We start from the raw sequence: 23010 nt of genomic DNA on the forward strand, positions 1-23010 counted from the left end.
TAAGGGGGCTGTGGCTTGGGAGTGAGGGGCACCAGGGTGATGGGGGACTGTGGGTTGGGAGTGTGGGGCACAGGCAAGGTTAGAGGCTGTGGGTCAGGAGTGAGGGGTATCAGCAGAGACCGGAGGGCTGCGGGCTGAGAGTGAGGGACACCAGCATGGTCTGGAGGCAGGGTATCGTGTGTCAGAAGTGAGGGGCAGCAGCAGGGCTGGGGGGGGCTGTGGCTTGCGAGTGAGGGGCAGGGCACAGGCATATCACTGCCCTCCCCGCAATCATATCCCCACCCCTCCCCCACAGGTGTCCTCTTTTTTGAAACTGGAAATATAGTAACCCTAGTTCATTAGACTTCTCACTGTGATCTTTCAGGATTGTGTTGTGAAAGAAAAGTGATAGCGTAATACAAAACAACAGTTCAATATAGCTAAAAATTGCTAGAGTTCAGCCACAAGTTACGGGCTTGAAGTGGTAATTATTGGGTAAGGTTACTTGGCCAGTTTTAAGCAGAAGGCCCCAATCCTAAAAACCAATTTTTAAAAACATGAGACCTTCTTTTATTTACTTTTTCTTTATTTTTGCTGGGGTTTTTTATTTGTTGTTGTTTGTTTTCTTCTTTTCATTTTACCCTCTAGTAAAATGACTTCCTTCATTTCACCGCCCATGCTCCATCCCCATTTCCTTTCCACCTTCCATTTCATTACCCACCCCTATCCCATTAGAGGTTGGGGTCCCATTAACTCTCCACCTCCCAGCTTCATGTTCTTACCCACCAACCCATCTTTCCAACAAACCCCCACTTAGAGCAGGGATAGAAGTCTGTCCTGCCTCACCTGAACTACTTTGGCAGACTGGCCCTACAAATTTGGGACTTTGTACTGAGAAAACGTTTGCAGTAGCAACTCTGGTAGCAACACACAACTAAAGCTCCAAGCCTTGGCTGCAATGATCTAGTTAGGGATGGTCCTGATTTGAGCAAGAGGTTGACTAGATGAACTCCTGAGCTCCCTTCCAACCCTAATTTTCCATGATTTTATGATTCTATAACTGTACTTATTACCTGACTGCCCTCCCCAAACTGCAGGCACTAAGACACCTAACTAGTATAAGAGTAGCAGAGTAAGGACCCTGGACTTCAGAAAATCAGACTTTGACTTGCTCAGAAAACTAATGGCTAGGATCCCTGGGAAGCCAGTCTGAGGAGGAGACGAGTCCAGGAGAGCTGGCTATACTTTAAGGAAGCCTTACTGAAAGTCTAGGAACAAATCATCCTGATGTGCAGGAAGACTAGTAATTATGGCAGAAGGCCAGGTTCATAGATTTAGAGATCGTTAGAAGCTGGAAGGTACCTTGCAGATTATCGGATCCAACCCTCCTCCCCTCCCCCTGCTCTAGGCAGGAAGACACCTGGGGTTAGGTGACCCCAGTGAGGTGACTGTCCAGTCTCTTCTTGAAAATCTCCAGGGTAGGTGACTGCACCACCTCTGGAGGGAGTTTTTTCCACAGTCTGGACACCCTGACTCTGAAGGAGTTTTTCCTGGTATTAAGCCTAAAGCGGCTTTCCAGGAGTTTGTACCCATTGGTCCTGGTCTTCCCAGGGGCTACCCTAGTAAACAGATGATCACTGAGCTCCTGATGCACTCCTCTGATATAGTGGTAAGCCACTATCAAGTCCTCTCTCAACCTTCTCTTCTTTAGGCTAAAGAGGCCCAAGTCCCTCAGCCTCTCCTCGTATGGCTTGCCTTGCATGTCCCTGATCATACGGGTGGCTCTTTTCTGGACCCTCTCAAGTTTTTCCACGTCCTTATTAAAGTGCAGGACCCAGAACTGGACACAGTACTCCAACTGTGGTCTCACCAGTGCTGAGTACAGCAGGAGTATCACTTCCTTAGTTTTACATGAGATGCATCAGTTGATGCATGCCAGCATCATGCCAGCATTTGCCCTGTTGACCACCGCCTTGCACTGACGGGTCATAGTCATGCAATGGTCAATCATTACCCCTAGCTCCCTTTTGGCCATGGTGCAAGTCAAACTGTCACCACCAAGCCTGTATGTATGTTGAGGGTTGTTTGCCCCCAGATGGAGCACCTTACACGTGTAAGTGTTAAGCTTCATCTGGTTCCAATCCGCCCAACTCTTGAGCCTTTCCAGGTCTATCTGCATCTGCAACCCATTTTCTGGCATGACCACACTGCCCCATAACTTGGTGTTGTCTGTGAACTTGGTCAGCGAGCTTTTCACTCACCCACCCAAATCATTGATAAAGATCTTGAAAAGCACCAGTCCAAGCACGGACCCCTGAGGGACACCACTGGCCATTTTGTGTCAGGATGACGCAAATCTATTCATGAGAACTCTGCGGGTCCTACCCTTTAGCCAGTTTCCCACCCACTGAGCAGCTTAGCAGGGAACTCTTCAGTAAACTAAATCATGAAAAGGAAGCTTATAAGAAGTAGAAACTTAGACAAACAACTAGGGAGTAGTATAAGAATATTGTTCAGGTATGCAGGGATGAAATCAGGAAAGCCAAAGCAAAATTGGAAGTACGGCTAGCAAGGGACAAAAAAGGTAACAAGAAGGGTTTCTACAACTATGTCAGTAACAAGAGCAGGATCAAAAAATGTGTGGGTCCCTTACTGAATGGGGGAGGCAACCTAGTGACAGAGGATGCAGAACAAGCAGAAGTACTTTTTCACGTCATCTTCACAGGCAAGGTCTGTTCCCAGACTACTGCACCTAGCAGCATAGTTTGGAAAGAAGGTGAACAGCCAATTGTGGTGAAAGAGCAGGTTAGGAGCTATTTAGAAAAGCTGGACATGTACAAGTCCATGGGGCCAGGCAGGATGCACCCAAGGGTGCTGAGAGAGTTGCCTGATGTGATTACAGAGCCACTGGCCATCATCTTTGAAAACTCATAGCAATTGGGAGAGGTCCCAGATGATTGGAAATGGGCAAACATAGTGCCCATATTTAAGAAAGGGAAACAGGAGGATCCAGGAAAGTACAGCCTCACCTAAGTCCCTGGAAAATCACGGAGCAGATCCTCAAGGAATCCATTTCTAAGCACCGGAAGGAGAAAGTGATTAGGAACAGTCAGCCTGGATTCACCAAGGAAAAGTCATGCCTGACAAACCTGATTGCCTTCTATGATGAGATGACTGGCTCTGTGGATGCGGGAAGACCAGTGAATGTGGTATACCTTGATTTTAGCAAGGCTTTTGATATGGTCTCCTACAACATTCTCGCACACAAGCTAAGGAAATATGGGTTGGATGAATGGACCATAAGGTGGATAGAAAACTGCCTGGATCATCAGGCTTAGAGGGTAGTAATCAATGGCTTGATGTCAAGTTGGTAGATGGTGGAGTGCCCCAGGGGTCAGTCCTGGGGTCGGTTTTATTCAATATCTTCATCAATAATCTGGAAAATGGCATAGAGTGCATCCTCCACAAGTTTCAGGAGTATAGGTTGTAGCCATGTTGATCTAAGGACATAGGTAGGCAAGGTTCTTTGGGTAAATCCAGTATGTTTTATAAGACCAACTAAAATATTTGGAAAAAATTTCTTTGCAGGCTTTTGGATACAAATAGCATTTGTAGGCTGAGAAAGCTTGCAAAGAAGAATATTTCCAACTGCTTCAGTTGGTCTATTAAAGATATCAGATTTACCCAAAGAACCTTGCCTCCCTCAGCAAGTTTGCAGTTGATACCAAGTTGGGGGGAGTAGTAGATACAGTGAAGGGTAGGATTAGGATTCAGAGAGGCCTAGACAAACTGGAGGACTGGACCCAAAAAAAATCTCATGAGGTTCAATAAGGGCAAGTGCGAAGTCCTGTACTTAGGAGAGAACAATGCCATGTACCGATACAGGATGGGGCAGCAGCTCTGCAGAAAAAGAGCTGGGGGTTACAGTGAACAATAAGCTGAATGTGTGCCAACAATGTGCCTTTGTTGCCAGGAAGGCTAATGGCATACTAGGCTGCATTGGTAGCAGTATTGCCAGCAGATCAAGGGAAGTGATTATTCCCCCCTATTCAGCACTGGTGAGACCACATCTGGAGTACTGTGTTCAGTTTTGGGTCCTCCACTACAGAAAGGATATGGACAAATTGAAGAGTCCATCAGAGGGCAGTGAAAATGGTGAGGAGGCTGGGGCACATGACTTATGAGAAGAAGGTGAGGGAAGTGATCTTATATAGTCCAGAGAAGACTGAGAGGGGATTTAATAGCAGCCTTCAACTACCTGAAGGGTGGCTCCAAAGAGGATAGAGCTGCACTGTTCTCAGTGGTGGCAGATGACAGAACAAGGAGCAATGGTCTCAAGTTGCAGCAAGGGAAATTTAGGTTAGATATTAGGAAAAATTCTCTCACTAGGAGGGTAGTAAAACACTGGAACAAGTGATCCAGACAGGTGGTGGAAGCTCTATCCTTGGAGGTTTTTAACACGCGGCTAGACAGAGCCTTGGCTGGAATGATCTAGTTAGAGATGGTCCTGCTTTGAGCAGGAGGTTAGATTAAATGACCTCCTGAGGTGCCTTCCAACCCTAATTTTCCATGATTTTATGATTCTATAACTGTATTTAAGGCTCACTATGTTCAAAATGGCAACACCAAAAATCAGAGACTGCTTCTCAGAAGCACATACCTGAGCTACTTCAACAGACTGGCCCTCCAAATTAGGGACTTTGTCCTGTGAAAACATTTGAAGTTCAACAGAGCAGGAAATGGTAAAATGCATATAAACTGCAGTGAAATTTCAGGTTGCCTCTGACTAATCACTGCAGTTCTCCTTTACACGGGGAGTCATGTTAATTGTTACAAAATGTGAAAGGGCTTGATGCAAGATTTCTTTGAGTTGATGGGAGACTCAGTGTGTTCATGCACTTCTGAAGATGAGGGGTTGTATCTATCTATATGGATATATTAGTCTCCATTTTCTCACTGTTTAGGGCCTTAAAACAAGCAGATATCAGGACAAAAAAAATGTGACAGACTTCAATTTCATCTCATTTAATTTCCTTGAGCAGACTAATTTAATTGAAATATTTGCCTAGTACTATGAGTTCTGCCTTTCTTGCTCTCTTCTTTAGCTAAAATCTGCTCCCTAGTCCTGTTCCCTAAGCTTAAATTTGCACAGATGTTTCCAAATTTGTATTTGTTAGAGGCTAATTACCCTCACTCCCCCATGGATCATTCCAGAGAGATAGGATATTCAATATTCACAGCTGTAATGCATATATACACACATAGTATGATTATCTAAAACAGGTTAGGTAATTAGGTACGTGAAAAAGGATAACTTGTTTGAAGTTACAGATAGATTAAAAATGAAATCTGTGTGTTTAGTTCATTTAAATGTCCAAATCATAAGAATCTGCAAGATAGGTCTGATTAGTAAAGTTATAAGAGCAATAATAGAATTCAGCTTAGCCTCCATGAACTGAAACAACTCCAAGGTTAGATGGTATTTTAAAAGTCCACAGAATAAAAAGCTCTTAATGGATTTCAGACTTTATCTTTCCCCTGTGTTATACTTTTCATTTTGGAAATGAAAAAAGAAGCAAAAGCAGTGGCAGCAGAAGTGTAACTCGAAATGAGGTCAAACGTTTATGCAGGCAAAAGAGAGAGGATGTTTCAGTCCTAGGGGGCATCTAGTCCTCTCTCCCACCACCATAAATTACAGGAGCTCTTTTTGCAAATACAAAAAGATCTGTTCTAGATCAGAGGGGTTGGGATCCTTGACTCTGAAATGTAGTTGGATATGACCACATGCCTTGGAAAACCAGCTCCCACGCCTAGTGTCTTAGGGCAGCTATATATAAGCAGTGAGGCTGCTCTGACATGCTGTAATTACAGTACATTGGAGCACAGTCCATTAATCAAGTCTGCTGGAGTGTGGAGGTGCTCCAGCACCTTCTACCACCTCGTGTATCAGCGTCCCTGCACTTCAGAATGGTGGGGGGGGCACTCTATCTAAAGCTTGTTCAATGAGTTTGGATAAAGCGCCCCCACTGCCATTTTGAAGCGACAGGACATTGTTACACGAGACTCTCCAGGCACTCTAAGTACACCTGTGCTCTTGAAGCTGCTCTAATTTAAGTGCCGTTCCCCCACCCCACCCCCGAGCACGTGTATAAACACCCTTGGTGCCCACAGTTTGCTATTACAAGACAATGCAAAACTTGTTCAACGTGGCTACTGGCTGAGTTTGCCACTAAAAGGCTTGCACTTGGTTCCAGTAAGGAACAACAGTATCCCAAACATTCAATGTATAGAGTTATCCTCAGTCCTCCAATCATTTACATTCATGAGGATATTTATAAATGGGAGCAATGCCATGGAGATGGCTGGCACTTCTCAAGAGTCAACTTCATCTGTAGAGATGTCTGCAGGATCAGGGCCTTAGGGCCAGATCCTCAAAGGAATTTGGGCATATAACTCCCAGCAGAATTCGGGCCTGAGTAAATAAAAGGCACTCTGTGTGGGATGACAGCCTGACCTTAGATGATCACTGGATGATCCTAGAACACTTTCTCTTGTGCATTAGGCAGAACTGAGTACAGTCAACTACTTTTTATCTAAATTCCCTTCTAGTCTTGATGGAGGCACTGGGAAATATAAAATATAGGGTAAACCCACCCTGAAATACTTTATTATTCTTCTGAAACCACCTACAATGCAGCAACAATTCCACTTATGTTCAGAGCTGACCTCCACCTCAGCTCCTTGCTCTTTAGTTTCACTTGGAGAGAATGCTCTTACCACCTGTCTCAATCTGCAATGAAGTGCTGCTATGGGCAATCTCCCAGGTCCCACCTTCCATGCTATAAGCAGCTGCCTTGCAGTGGTGAGAGCAGTTTCCCAAGTTCTGCCCTCTACATTTATGCAGCCTCCCACAGGACCTAGGAGGAACTCACATTGTCACATGGTCAGCTGATGACCCATAACTGCCAGGATCAAGCCCCACAACCCTTTCCTCAACCCCAGTAGATGAATTGTGAAACACTTACTCTAGATTTGCCACCTCCCCAAACATTCTTGTTACTACATGCCTTGAGTGTATCTCTCAACTATTTACATGGTGAGCTATTTGGGAGATGAACTGCCATCTACTCTGTTTGTGTCACGACTAGAAGCACAATATCAAGCTGGTTGAAACTGCTAGGCACTGCTGCAATATATATTGATATTAGTGGTAACTAGGGCAAAGGTGTGCAAATGGGGTTGGGGGAAGGAAAGAAAAATTGTTTTAAAAATATGCATGAAAATTAGAGGAAAATGTTTTGCTTCACTCACCCTATTCTAGCTGCGACTCCAGGTCAAGCCAGTGAAACCAGAATTCTGCATTTCTGAAGCTCCGCTTCTAAGTACAAGCTAGAAGCTGGAAATTATCCATAACTATGTTCATTATTACTTTGTTTACAGAAGCAAGCTTGCAAGGTGTCCCATGGAGACCTATAGGCATTACTGGCTAGACGCAAACTTTCCGCAACCTGTACAACTTAAACACAGGAGCTCGTTTACCCACTGCCAACTTTAGCTGCTACCCACTAGACAAGTGCTCGTGCACACACTCATCACTTTTACCTCTATTCTCCATGTAAATCCCAGAATTCTTCACTAAGTGCTGAGCCTTAAAGGCACAAAACACTTGCATTCTTTCTAATTCCTAACAGCAAGCAGCTCTAGCCACGTAACAGTGGGATGTCAGAATTCAGACCAAACAGAAATAAGCATGCCTGAGGTCTCAATCCCAATCATCTGGTCACAGAAGCTCTATCTCTATCTTGATGACTTTTTAAAATAAGCACTCTCTGTGATTAGATACAGGGGCTGACTAACCCAGCAAGGGAAAGAAATGAATAATGTGACACAAATAAACTCCTCTTCCTTATACCTGCAATGCATTCATTAGTGATTGGGATCCTGTTCAGAGCTCACTGAAAGATAGATTAACTATTCCATGAAAAATGAGATGGTGATATTTTTTTTTCATTTTGAACGGAATAAAAAGCTAAAATAATATTTTTTGGGGGGAGTTCCTCCATTAAATTGAATTTTTATTATAAGAATTTTAGATCCACTGAAATCTTTCATTTCCATTCCAACCTTTAAACTCCCATTGTATATAAAATATATATTAAAACAAAGTTGTTTCAAAGCAGAAAAAAATAAATTTTCCATTTCAGAGTGAGAGATGGACAGTTTTCATTTTGCTCTAAATTAAGGGTTACCAAAATCGATATTTCACCCCTCAAAAACTTTGTCAAAAAGATTCTTCTGGTGAAAAACTGCTTCATTAAAAATTTCCTACCAGTTCAAATCCTTTCATATATCATGAGCTGCACACAACTGAGCAAGGATATGGAGACATTTGGTATGCACACGGCTACAAAAATGAGATTAGAGTGTGCTCTTCCTTGTCAACCAGTACATCATTGAGGGCTGGCCTTACAGGTGGGCAAAGTGGGTGACCACCCAGGGCACTGTGGTCAAAGGGGGAACCACCCCCCCACACACACACACACTATACGTACATGTGTGAGCAGCCCACACTCACAGCAGTGCTCTCTCCCTGCCCTATCACAGCTGATCCCCACCCCAGGCAGGAGGAGAGGTGCCCAACCCAGCCCACCCCACCAACTCCAGCTGCTGCTCAGGAGGAGCTGGGCCAGGTATATGCAGACCGGGTGGCACCTACTCCAGTCCTCCTGCCTTGGTCCTGCATAGCAACAGTGGTGCCTGCCCTGGTACACCATGCTGCTCCACCTCCCCGCCAGACTGCACCCCACGCCCCTGCCCACCTGCCTAATACTACTACATACTTAAACTCAACGAAAGGGCCCCAAAAGACACGTCTACCCAGGGCACCATTTTCCCCTACGGCTAGCCTTGACAGCATCGTTGCAACAGCATGGTACTAGTAAGCAGTTGTGGTCCTGTCCAGTGTTCACCAATATCCCTTTAAACTAATCACATTTTGAATCCGCAAATCCCCCAGCATCTGGAGATGCCACTCCCAGTCCCAATTTCCATCCTAGTGTTGCTGTGCATTGCTGAACAGTTGCCATGTTTCTCTCCAGAGGCTGCTGCATCTCAGTGCTAGATAACACGCCTTCTGTACTAAAATGCGTAACCTGCTTGGGCTCATTCAGATTGAGAGGTGCTTTACGCATGAGAGATCTTTCCTTGTTATATATAACACTGCATTAACTCCTTAAGTGTATACAGCCTTCTGTACAGCTAAGACTGGTTTATTATGGTTTCTGCAGGATCTTGGCTGCTAGGGGGAAGGAAGGAACCTGAAAGTCAGCACAGAGCTCCATTCCCCCCATACTCACACCAGCATGACTACCTTTCCTTCTCCACTCTTGAATCCCTCACTTCATTGACTTAACTGACTAATTAGCTCCACAATAAAGTGTCACTGTCTATACGCTCACCAATATTAAGATGTAAACTAATTAACTCCACCATAAGATAGTACTGTCTCTGGCAGAGTAATAAAGTACAACAAAATGCACATGTAGACAGTGACAGGGGCTGTCTGGGCCACAATGCTGCTAACGTGCAGGTGCTGCCTGCTGCACGGCTTTAGCACTCTTGTGCCCCAGCCAGCTCCTTCATTGCCTGACACTGCCACCCAGAGCCTGGGGCTGACCTCCCATGCTTGCTGCCAGCCCAGGGCTGCTATGGCCTAACTCAAACTGCTGCTGTCCTAGGCGCACATGTAGATACTACATGTAGACACTGCAGCTGACTCTGGCTCAAACTGCTCTGGAATTTATTGCATTGTATTAATTTCACATATAGATGCACCCACTGAAAGCAAACTGTTTTGAAGAACATGCTTATCTGGATAAAAATTCCCATCAGGAAACACTTCTATTTAAAAAAAAATATCATTAAAGAATGTTATGGGATTTTCCTTTTCCATATTTTTATTTTGCAATATTTCATGGTAAGTCAATCATCTTAATATTTCAACTAGCATGCTGTCAAGCTGTGGCATGTACCTCATACTAAAATGTCATCCAGGTCATCCATTGCAACAATTTGCTAGAGATTAGACCTTCCCTATCTAAACCATCCCAGGCAAAGGTTTCAGCCCGAAATGAACCCAAGAGCTTGTTTCTCACTGTTGTGGGACATCCACAACGCCCAGGGAAAACAATGGCAGGTACTGGTGTTCAGGAGGTGCAAAAATCAGACCTGAGTGACTTGCCAAAAGCTGAGTAAGATGGTTTTGACAGGGCAGGGAATTATCTGGAAGTCTTCCAATCCTTTACTTTGCTGCCTTCCTTTACTCTGATATCCACCACATCATTTAATGATTCCATAAGTCAACAGTACCATTTGATCCAGTTACAGTGTGCTATCCTGAACATCCTCCCCCCCCAAAGGAGTGACAGGGATTATTTTAAGTTTTTAAAAAATGCAAATAAAGACAGACAGGGTAAAAGAGTTAACAAATGGTAGAAAAAGACCGGCATTTTTCTGTTCTCTCTCTCTTGTAACATATGAACAATGCTCAATGAAATTTTGCAAAACTTATAAAAAGGGAAAAATCTTTTTATCCAACTGTGGAGATCACTGAGACAAAGGTCTCAGCATGATTCAAAAAGGGACTTCACATTTCTATAAATAGCAAAAATATTCAGTTATTTCATCGTAAGGCTGAGGGACCTGGGACTCTTCAGCCTAAAGAAGAGAAGGCTGAGAGGGGACCTGGTAGCAGCTTACAGCTACATCAGAGGCATACATCAAGGGCTCCGTGAACAACTGTTAACCAGGGCACCCTTGGGGAAAACCAGGAATAATGGCCAAAAATTCCTGGAAGACTGTTTCAAGCTCAACATTAGGAAAAACTTCTTCACAGCCAGGGTCTCCAAACTGTAGAATAAGCTCCCTCCAGAGGTGGTGCAATCATCCACCCTGGAAATCTTCAAGAGGAGACTGGACAGTCACCTCGCTGGGGTCACTTGACCCCCAGTTGTCTTTCCTGCTTGGTGCAGGGGGGTTGGACCCAATGATCTTCCAAGGTCCCTTCCAGCCCCTTACACTCTATGAATCACCATTTTTGAAAAGGCATCGAAATTCATTCTTTAGGGTTCTAAGTCAGCTTCTTTCCAGATTTGGGTAGGAGCCAGTGCTGGGGGAAAATTATCCTGCATCTGACAGGTAAGAGGTTCATAACATTTTCTTCGAAAACGTCTGGTGTTTGTATAGATGAACTAGATAGACCTCAGCGGTCTGACCGGGTGTGGCAATTCCTCTATTCTTTAAGGACCTACGCACAGAACAGGGAATGAAGAATTCCAGTTACTTCTATACAAAGAGCCTAAGAAATATGATAGACAAATGATAACTCACCTTGAGTCTTTCAGACAAGTCCTTTGAGTTCTGTGCCTCAGTTTCTCCAACAACAAGTTTGGGATTCTATTAATTAATTGTATTTAATTGCATAAAATGTATATTATTCTATAATAATATTGAATAATTAAAAGTATCCTTTAAGTGCCCCAACATGCTCTGTGATGCCAAAAGCACCTATACTAAGATAGCCTCTGTAACTATTGAACTTTCAAGTTAGTTTCTTTTATGAAAGTCACCCATCCTTTTGGTATGTGAACATCTGCTGACAAGTGCCTCTGAGGAGTTTCCAGTTCACTCTGCCTTGGAGAGATGTGTGATTATTATTGCCATTTTACTTTTGCATGGAAGTTCTCTGCTTATTTATTATTAATAGCTCTTGAAAATGCTATCTCTGACCAGGCAGGTTAACAACAGGTTCTGTAGACTGAATGTGATGTGAACCATTTTGATATTTAAGAGATGCTAATAAAAGGGGGGAAAAAATAAAAGATCTATACAACACCCGCAACAATCTGAGTTCAGCTGAAAATAAAAGCAGTACATTGACATTTTCCAAGAAAGCTTTGTGCCCCATAATGAGGACTTCAGCGGCAGTGGCTCTGTGTGACAGTGGCAATTATAGACCACTTTTGCGTGATTTGTCTAAAATATTCCCCACATAGTCTACCATTAAAGGAGTAGAAAACAAGCTAAGGAAATGTCAGCAGCATGGGTCAAAAGAAACATTTCAGAGGGGAAATTACACTAATAGGAAAACCTTGATTATTCCTGCAAGGCATCACCTGACGGGAGGTATCATATGCTATGGGGATGGGGTGGTGTGAGAACTCGAATATAAAATAACAAAATGGAGTCAGAAACCATAGCACAACTGGCCCAGTTACACAGCAGATGCATCTACACATTTATCAATGCGCTTTAGTTAATGCACATTAAACCTAGTATCTGTAGGCGTTTGTACACATGCATGCACTGCAGCACTGTGTGCTTTTAAAAGCGCATGGTGCTGTGGCGCATGCATTTGTATAAATGGCAAAATGTGCATCAGCACTGAGAAAATGGTGGTGGCGCACTTTTGAACTAAAACACATCAAAGGTGTTTTAGTTCAAAAGCACACCGCTACCATTTTCTGCACACTGACATACATTTCACCGTTTATACAAATGTATGTGATGCAGAGTCAGGCGCATCAGCTCTCATGCTCTGCAGACTCAATTAATTGAGTCTGCTCCGATGGGCTGGATTTCCAGCAGATTTGATCAGACAAAGGTACGTGTATAAATGCCCTCTGGGCCCATCTAAATGTGCATTAATACGCACAGTTTTTAAGTGACAATGCGCATTAGCCTATTTTAATGTTCATTAACTGAATAGCACATTTTTAGCAACATTGTAAAGTTCATTAAAATAGACTAATGCACGTTAAAGCATACATGTAGTGGTGGCTTATATATATGGTGGTGGCATGTGTGTATGTGTGTGTGTGTATACACACACACACACACTAAAATGGTTCAGGGTGGGCAGAAGGGTTAATTGATTTCTAAAAGCCTGCATCTCATATACAGTTTTCTGATCCTTCAGAAGCAGACCAGCTTTGTCTAACACAGCAAAGCCAATGGATACACACACAGCCTAGGAAACTGGGGCATGTACCATGCTGTTCCATAACATGAGATAAGGTGGCACCAGCTCACAGGGCCCCAGGGCAGGAGGCCAGAATTTTCCAGTTTTGGGGGAACACACCAAATTAGGAGGGTATCGGTAAAAGTCCCAAATTAGAATGTAGGCATGTGGTGTGTTTATGAAAATGGGATTCTGGCTGACAAGACAGGACATGGACAGCGTGATGAACACAGAGAGACCAATCAGTGATATCCACAGATGAAGAGTCATCAGGAGGGAAGAAGGATACAAAAGCAAAGACTTGAGAGTAACAAAGAGTCCCTCCTCCCCATCCTCCTTCTCCTTCCCTACCCAAGTCCTCCTCCTCTTCCCCATCCCCACCCCCTGGAGGGGTCCTGGAGGCCACCATAGACAGAGGGCACACCACCAGCCCATCTCATCCGCCCCACTGGAGGCGGGAGAGGGGGGAGGCTTTTGGTTCCCCCACCAGAACAAGGCATCTGGGTCTTAAATCCAGAGCCAACAGTAAATATGTCCAGCATGGAGCTCTTAGGAGCAAGGATAGTCCCATTCTCTACACCTGCAGAAGCAAAATGGACACGAGCTGTATAAAAAGACCTTGGGAGGAATGTTCATTCATCTGATACAAAACTGAACCCTGGAGAGACACCCTGCATAGCAGCACAAAGAAATGGTAGAGGACAACCTGATGGTAGGTGGATCTGGAAAGACAGTGGTGCACGGTGGCTGGAATTTTTGTGCCCCTCAGCAAAAATCAGTGCCTGGGGCTAGTGCCTGATCACCCCACCTTTGTTAGAGTATTGTTCATAAGGGCCCATATAGCTGATTCCATAGAGTTAGCTGGGACAGCTTCATGAAAGCTATTCAACCACATTGAAAGTTATGGGGGAATAATGCTTTATTCTATTTTTACATACTCAGCTGTTCATTAATACAGCATTTAAGCTTAGGAGCAGACTCCCTACAAAAGGGGCTTGGAACTGATGTAGCCAGCCAAGAACAGGGCTGAGGCTTGGGGGTAGGGAGAAGAGCCACATTTTTCCTTGGGATTTGGTGGTAGAAAGCCAAAATTAACTGCATGATTTAAAACCTTCTAGAGTGTGCAAGAGTGAAATGGAATCCTTCTACAGTGAGCTCTGCACTATCGATACTATCACTGCCTGCAGACCTTGCCACAGCAAAGAGGTTCATTTACAAATGCTTCCACTTGCTTATGTCCAAATCCCACTGCTAGTTACACTGCACATTTTGATTTGCACTCTGCTTAGTTTCCTTTCTGTAAGTGCTCCACAGAGCAAAGACCGGGGTAGAACTGATAGCAGAGCCTAGCTTCTGCAGTAGCACCAGTGACTCAGTTCTACAAACACTCAGATTCCAAGGTTTAAACCAGTCACTCTGGTGTCAGGGCAGGAATAAATTTCTCCTCTTGGATTATATCAAACATTTGGCCAGATGCTTTAGGAGATGCACTCTCAACGAGATCCTGAACCAGCACATCTGGACCAGAGCTAAAATCAGGATAGAAAACTAAATGCAACTTTATTTTGATGGCCTGATCTGCCAGGGCTTCCAAACAAGCTCATAGAGCTTCATAACAACCAGCAATGTGCCAGCACTGTATGACACTGTGACTTCTCTCATCCTCAACAAACCAGTCATCAGTAAAAAAAAATCCTGGACATGATTGTGTAGCCATCTAAGCTTTACCTACAGCAGGGGTTGGCAATGTTTTTGGCCAGAGTTCCAAAAACACCCCGACTCTGACCCATTCCTTGAATTGGCAGGCCAGGGGCAGACCGTGGGAGAGCCATGAGGGGCCCAATACTCGTTGCTGGCGGTAGCTGCATGCATACCTCTGAGCAGACAGCAGGAGAAGGGCTGGGGTATTCTGCCCTGGCCCTTTTCCCACCCTGTACGCATGTGAAGTCACTACTGGCATGAAGCCAGTGCTCTGGAGCCCAGTGCAGCTGCTTGCAGCCTGCCACCCCCCTGCTACAGCTGCCCAGAGCCTGGGCCAGCTATGGCAGGCAGCTTGGAGGTTGCAAACAGCTGCACCAAGCTCCGGAGCCCCAGCTGGGCTCCATGGAAGCAGCGGGTTCATATGTGCCTCCAGGTGGATGGTGGGGGAGGGGCCTGGGGCAGCACAACCCCAGTCCTTCCCCTGCCATCTGCCCAGAGGTGCATATGCAGCTACCACTACCTCAGAATCCAGCCAAGGGCTCTGGAACCTGGTGCAGCTGTTTGCAGTCTCCCAGCTGCCTGCCACAGCTGGCCCAGGCTCTTGGCAGCTGCAGCAGGCAGCCAGCAGGCTGCAAACAGCTTCACCAAGCTCCGGAGCACCAGCACCAGCTCCATGGCAGCAGCAGCTGCATGCACACCTCTGAGAAGGTGACAGGAGAAGGGCCAATATTGTGCTGCCCAGGCCTCTCCCCTGCCATCTGCCTACAGGTACATATGCAGCCACTGCCAACACAGAGTCAGTGCTGGTGCTCCAGAGCTTGGTGCAGCTGTTTACAGCCTTCTGATTGCAGCTGGCCTGGGTTCTGAGCAGCTGCTGCCAGCCACAGACCCTGGGCTGCTTCCAGCAGCACTTGCAGCCATCCAGCCACCTGCTGCAAGCAGCCTGGGCTCCATGGCCAGCGGCAGCTGCCCAGAGCCTGTGCCAGCTGTGGTGTGCCAAGCAAAATTGCCTCCTGTGCTATTCTCTGGCACATGAACCAGGGGTTACCACCCCCTGACCTCCAGGACATCTGCTTCCAATACAGATTTGGGAAGGCTGTACCCATTGATACTTCTTAGCTGCACCTACCTATTTTTTAAATTATTTTTACTGATTTTTAAAATGCAACAAACAAATCAGAAATACATATATATCAACTATACATTTCAACCTGAACTATGTTGAACTACTTATGTCACAAACAATAAGTAATAAAAAGAAGATAAATAAAAAAGGGGAAGAAAGAGGGGGAATGTATATTAGAGCTGTCAATCAACATTAATAGGCGCAGTTAACATATTAATTTGTTTTTGCAGTAATTTTTTTAATGCATGTTAATTGCTGCTGGTGCTGGGGAAAAAGCACACCCCGCCCCCCTTGCTGCTGCCAGGTACACACACACACATACACACAGCAAACAGCCAAGCAAGGTCCTAGGAGCAGACTCAGCAGCTGGATGCAAATAAGTGTATGTGGGGGGACAGGTCTTGAGGACTGTTTAGGGTGTGTGTATGTGTGGGGAGGGGATGGCGGGGTGCGTGCCAGAACTGGGGGAAACAATCCAGGTGCTGAGGCTGCAGCACGGTAGGATGAGGTGCCTGGCCCTCCAAAAGGGGAATAGGGCAGCGGGGACCCTTTTAAGGCCAGTGGAGAGCTTTGTGGCTGAGCCAATGGCACAGGGGTTGGTGCCTGTGCTTGCAGGGGCTGGGCAGCCCCAGAAGATGCTGCTGGGGGGAGCTGGGGAGAGTAGGGGGCTGCAGGTCAAGAGTGAGGGGCACCAGCAGGGCTGTGGGAGCTGTGGGTCAGGAGTGAGAAGCACCAGCAGTGCCAGGGGGCTGCAGGTCAGAAGTGAGGGGCTCTGGCAATGCCCTGTGGCCTGCAGGTCAGGAGTATGGGGCACCAGCAATTATAAATAAATAATAGAATTAAATAATAGAATACATTGGAATTTTTTTAATCTCATTGTAACAGGGTTGTCATTGAGACCCTGTTGTTAAGGAAAGAGGGGCAGCTGGAAATAATTACACCATGAGGAGGGCAGGCCCCTGGCCCTAAGGAGCCAATGGTGGCTAAACCCTGGAGGATAAAAAGGAGAGGAAGAAGAGGAAAGGTGCCTTCAGACACCCCAGAGAGTGAGAGAGAGAGGAGGAGCTGCGAGAGAGATCTCCCCAGAGAGAAGGATCTGGGAAGAGAGACCCCAGCGCAGGATCAGAGGGATCGCAGAACCCAGACTTCGCCTTATCTTACCTTGACTCCACCAGAGCAGCGGTGAGTGCAGGGAGAAGCGGGGCCATGCTGTGGGCTGGAGCTGCAGCCAGCATTCAGGATCGGGGATGACGTTGAGTCAGACGGGCAGCGGGAGGGATTACCCCCACCCAGACCCCTGAAGAGTCTGGGTGACTCCAGGACCCCGAGGGAAAAAGGATACTGAGGGCTGAGCAAGCAAGCCTTGACCATGGGAGAGCCATGGAGCCTGCATGCTGAAGCCGCTCTACAAAAGAAGATGCACCGCTTGTGTGTAACAAGCCGCTAATTGGTCAATTAGCAGCGGGAATTAAACAAAAGGAAACCTTCCATTTTTTTTCTCTTTTTTACTTTCTTTCAATTACAGGGCGGGGGGGGCGGGGAAGCGGGCTAGGACTCAGGAAAGATAGAGAAGCCCAAAGACTCCCTTCGCTGGGCAGAGGTTGAAGAAGAGACCGTGTGGACCTTGATTCTTCAGTGCCGACAAGCAAGTAGGCACACTAGCACACTTACTGTTCCAAGTAAGGGGCCGGGGGTCCTCTGCTGAGAACAGAGAGTGACCCAGCTAGAATTCAGGATTAACCCTTTGGACTGTGATTCACCCCCCCCCCCTTAAAGGAGAATTTCCTGTTAAACTTGCAAACCACTGAATAAAATCCTAAAGGAGAAAACCAAGTTATTCCAGCATGGTGCTTCCTACGGGTACTTCCTTGGGTAACAATCACTTCCTCCCTATTTTTATTTCTTTAAGATCCAAGTTGTGGCAGATGGGAAACACGAGGATAGAGGGGTACTCCACAGACACGCTGACACTCATGATTAAAACTATTTTTTAAATCTCATTATTAATTGGGATTATTTTTTTAATTGTTTGACAGCCCTATATGCAAGGAGTAATAATTTAGTTACCAAAATATTTTAAGAACTTTTCAAAGCATTTAAACCTGCTAAATGGCACAGCTGGCATCTATGAAGAGAGTCACATCTCATACCAGATTTCAGCCTTTGAAGATGTCCTATTTTTTCAATCCAGTACTATAAAGCAAGCCTTATCAGTGACATGCAGAATTAAGAGTGCAATCTGGGAAAGATTTAGTTTCAATTCCTTAGGGATATACCCAAGACTTACATATTGCCAAAAGTATCAGTGCTGCATTCAAAAACATGTTAACTAGGCGTGTGCAAATAAGGAACTATTTGATTTGGATTCAGCTGATTCAGATGCCAGAGATTCAATTCGGAGATCTGAATCATTTTTCCAATTCGATTCAGCCGAATCACTTTGGAAAATTCAGAGCCGATTCAGAGATTCAGCCATAGAGTATAATGGGGAATCAATGAAATATCTGTAACTTTGTTGTCTTTTGGCTGATTCAGATGAAGCTCATAGGAATGAAAGCCTCTACTAAGAGCATGACATGTGCCAAGTTTCAAGTTGATAGGTGCAGGGGTTTCTGGGAAACTGCACCCCAAAGTTCTGAAAGGAAAACTCATGTCACGTGTGTGCGTTAAGCCACACGGGGTGAAAAATGAAAGGATGGTAGCTCTTGCTGAGGCCATAAAGCCTGCCAAGTTTCAAGGAGATAGATGCAGGGGTTTTGGGGAAACTGTACCTCAAGCTGTGGACAAGCAAAACTGATGACATGGGTGACACTGTGTGTCTTAAGGTGGACAGGGTGAAAGCTGCAGGCCTGCTAGCCCCTGCCGAGGCCATAAAGTCTGCCAGCTGTTAAGGAGATCAGTGCAGGGGGGTTCTGGATTCTGGGGCCCTGCACCTCTAGCTGCTGACAGGCAAAACTTGTGACATGGGTGCTCGTGCAACCGACTGTCTCCATCTTGGGGCAGAAGGAGTTCCTGGCTCTGTATTGATTCTTTCATCTCCTTAGTCTGTGGTCTTGTAGATGTTAATCCTTGCTCATTAACTCATTATCTAGTAGCTAGCTACTGTGTATTGAGCTGGTCCCTGAGTGAATCATGATTGATTGGTAACACAGTAGTTTAGCATCCAGGCCCGCAGTACTTTCTCCCCCCCACTCCCTGCCCCCCATGCCCCAAGACAGACACAGTTGCATGAGCACTCATGACATGAGTTTTGCCTGTCAGCAGTTAGAGGTGCAGGGCCCCAGAACCCAGAAAGCCCTGCACCTATCTCTTGCTTTCAGAATTTTGGGGTGCAGTTTCTCAGAAACCCCTCCACCCATCTCCTTGAAACATGGCATACGTTATGCCCTTAGCAGAGGCTACCAGCCCTGCAAGTTTCATCTGAATCAGCCAAAAGACAACAAAGTTATAGATATTTCATTGATTCCCCATTATACCCTATGGCCAAATCTCCAAATCTTTTCCAAATCAATTTGGAAGCTCTGAATTGATTCAGAAAGCCTAAAGCTTCCAGCGATTCAATTCAGATTCATAGATTCAGCCTCCAAACATCTGAATCATCTCCAAATCTGAATCATGATCCAAAGCTTTGCACAGCCCTAATGTTAACTCTAGTTATAATTACTTTCCAAAAAGAATGAGTAATAGGGCATAACCAAAATATGTGACCAAACATGGTGTATAATGTATCACATCTCTAACGTGTATGTGCTGGCAATATATTTAATATTTTTGGTTGAGCAGGAGCCCACTGCAGATGAAAAATCATTTTCTGTTGTATAAGACATCTTCTGTTGCATCAGTACAGTCTGGGGACCAACTGGCTTAGCAGCAGCTCTGCACAAAAGGACGTGAGGGTTACAGTGGACAATAAGCTGAATATGAATCAACAGTGTGCCCCTATTGCCAAGAAGGCTAACAGCATACTGGGCTGCATTAGTAGGAGAGTTGTCGGCAGATTGGGAGAATGATTCTTCCCCTCTATTCAGCACCGGTAAAAAGTACTGTATCCAGTTTTGGGTCCCCCACTACAGAAAGGATGTGGATAAATTGAAGAGTCCAGCAGAGGGCAATGAAAATGGTGAGGACAATGGAGCACGTGAATTAGGAGGAGAGGCTTATTTATGCTGGAGAAGGGAAGACCGAGAGGTGATTTAACAGCTTTCAACTACCTGAAAGGTTGTTACAAAGCAGATGGAGCTAGACTGTTCTCAGAGGTGACAGATGACAGAACAAGGAGCAATGGTCTCAAGTTGCAGCAAGAGAAGTTTAGGTTGGATATTAAGAAAAATTTTCTCACTAAGACGACAGTAGAACATTGGAACAGGTTACCCAGAGAGGTAATGGAATCTCCATCTTTGGAGGTTTTTAACACCCGGCTAGAGCTGGGATGACATAATTGGGGCTGGTCCTGTTTTGAGCAGGCTGTTGGACTGCATGACCTCCTGAGGTCCCTTCCAATCCTAATTTTCTATGATCTATGATTATATTCATAAAGGGATGGCACAACAGTGGGGAAGACAAGCAGACTTCAAGGCAAGCCTATCTTATTTTAATCAAACTTCTATTTTAACACTGCAAAAAATGTACCGATATGTACATTGTGAGACACACTGCAAGACAAATATATTGCTGTAAATCTAAGGTAAGTTAATGAACTACCACTGAGCTGGTCTGGACCAGTGTATCTGGGCATAAAATTTAACTCCAAGGATATGGCATAGGCAGGTGAAAGCCAGGACTAAAGGCCTGAGATTCCACTACTTTTCATTTAGCACATCTACATGAGACATTTATTGCGGAGCTGACAATTTAGCTCTGCAGTAAAATCTCTGCATCTACATATGCAGCCCTATTAGGTTGCAGTAAACTAATAAATGTCACTGTAGGTTATTAAAAATAAAAATACAAGTACTATCCTGCTGCAGAGTTTTTTACTCCATAGCACCGCACGTGTAGATGCTGATGGGGCTGGTTGGAGCACAAGGGTGCTTCAGTGTGGGGGCTGCTTGCTGTCTAGCCCTGCACTGAAGCACCTCAGGCCTCAGCCAGTCCCTCCACAATACACGGAGCTGGGGAAAGCAGCCCTGGGCTGGCAGGCTGATCCCCCAGATCCCCTGCCAGCCAGGGCTGTTCCAGCCCAGCTCAACATGCTGCAGTCCTGGGTGCACGTGTAAACGTGGCGTCCAGGAGCAATAAACTCTGGTATGTTATGTGCTGGAGTTTATTGCTTCATATTAATTGCACCAAATGCGCTCATTTTGTGTTACCATTTCTAATCCATATAGGCTCTTTTCACCCCGGGGTCTGAGCACCTTCTAGTTCTGTGTTAAATTACATGACTACTATTTCTCATATGTGGTTTGCTCTCTCTCATTCTCTCCTCTGCAAACAGCAGGGTTGATTCTGTTCTCAGTTAAACTAGCATGTATCTGGAGTAGCTGACTTCACTGCACATCCTCCAGGTTTAAATCCGCATAAATAAAACAAGAATCTGGCCTACTGCATGCAAAGCAAATGTAAAATACTGCCTCAAGGGCAACTAAGTCCAGAATTTTGATTAGCAGCATTTCACCCTACTTAGTACGGGTATAAATGACTCCATAAGGAGCAAGGCAGCGAGAATCATGCCCAGAGAGGGCAATTTTTGAACTGTTTAAGTTTATCTCCATTCATCCATAGCTTACTGACTTACTCTTATATTATTGCCTAGAGTGGCTGCTAGGATGAATTTAGACTCCTGTTGGCTGTATTGCACATTCATAATTAAAATATATGGGACACTCTATCAGATATATTTAAACTAGTGCAAGCTTGCCACATTTTTATGATATTTCAAAATTGATGGCCCAGCCCATGTTTTAAATACAACAAAAACCTGAAATATAGTTAACACCTCACACACTTTGTCATAACATCTATTTTTAATTATCAGCAATACTGCCCAAGTTTGTAATATTTTAAGCAGATTTTACATGTTGTCACAAGTAGTTAAATTATTGATGCATGGCACATTTTATTAAGCATAGCATTTCAAGAGGAACATCATTCCAGGGGAAATGGTCCCACTAAGACAGCCTGGGACAGGGATTAAACAGCTATGGGAAAAGGAGAAACCTTCAGAAAAGATTCCTGCCCTTGAGGAGAGAGCAGGTGAGAGAGTCAAAGATTCTTGCTCTTTTCAGGGTAGAAAGGGTGACTGAAAACTTATGGCTCCATTTTAGTGTGGAACTGGAGTTTCATGCCCTCCTGTGGGGGGACGATGGACCATTCTATATTCCTCTTTGAACCAAAGGGAGAAGCTTGGGACAAATGAAATTTCCTTCTGTGCTTGAGACTATTTAAACTGCTCTAATCTTTATCCTTCATCTCAGTGTGACTGTGACTAAAAAGGAAGGGTAAATTGAAGCCTATTTGAGATCACAGGAAAGTAGGGCTGAACAGGATCTCACAAGGTAATTTAGTTCAGCCCCTGTTCAAGGCATGATCATTAGGGCTGTGTGAAACGGTCCCTATTCGATTCAGATTTGGATTTGGCCCAAATCAGGGACAGTGATTCAATCCATTGATTTGGATCACTGTCCCTGATTCAGTTCAGCAGAATCCAAATCTGAAGATTCGATGCTGATTCAGAGAATTAGCGATTCGGACATAGACACAACTTTAAAAGTTTTTTCTACATAACTTGAAGTAGGAGGCACATCTTATGATCACTGCAATGCTGGGGTGCATGAAGCTTCCCACAGGACTGCGTGGGGGCCCTCCACGTGTTCAGCGGCAAACCCAAAAGTGAACCAGAAGTACTTCTAGTCCACTTCCTGGTCTACCGGGAAGTGTGCAGGGCAACCCCCCGTACCTCTCTGGGCTCAGCGATCAGACACAGAGGGACCCCAAGTGCCCCTCCCCAGACCCAGGAGGCACCAGTCACCAAGCCGGGAGGGGGCACGGGGAGGGGGGTGGGAGGGGACCTGCGCACTCCCTGGCGGACCTGGAAGTGGACTGGAAGTGTTTCTGGTCCACTTCCGGGTCTGCTGCCGAGCAAGCTGGGGAGCTTCTGTGGAACACTCCATATACCCCAGCATCTCAGCATTCATGAGCTCCTGCTACCTAGAGGTATGTAGAAAAAATATTTAAAGCTGTGTCTATG

The sequence above is a fragment of the Gavialis gangeticus genome, unplaced genomic scaffold (genome assembly GCF_001723915.1).
Source record: "Gavialis gangeticus isolate Ggan-Ray unplaced genomic scaffold, GavGan_comp1, whole genome shotgun sequence".
NCBI lineage: Eukaryota > Metazoa > Chordata > Crocodylia > Gavialidae > Gavialis > Gavialis gangeticus.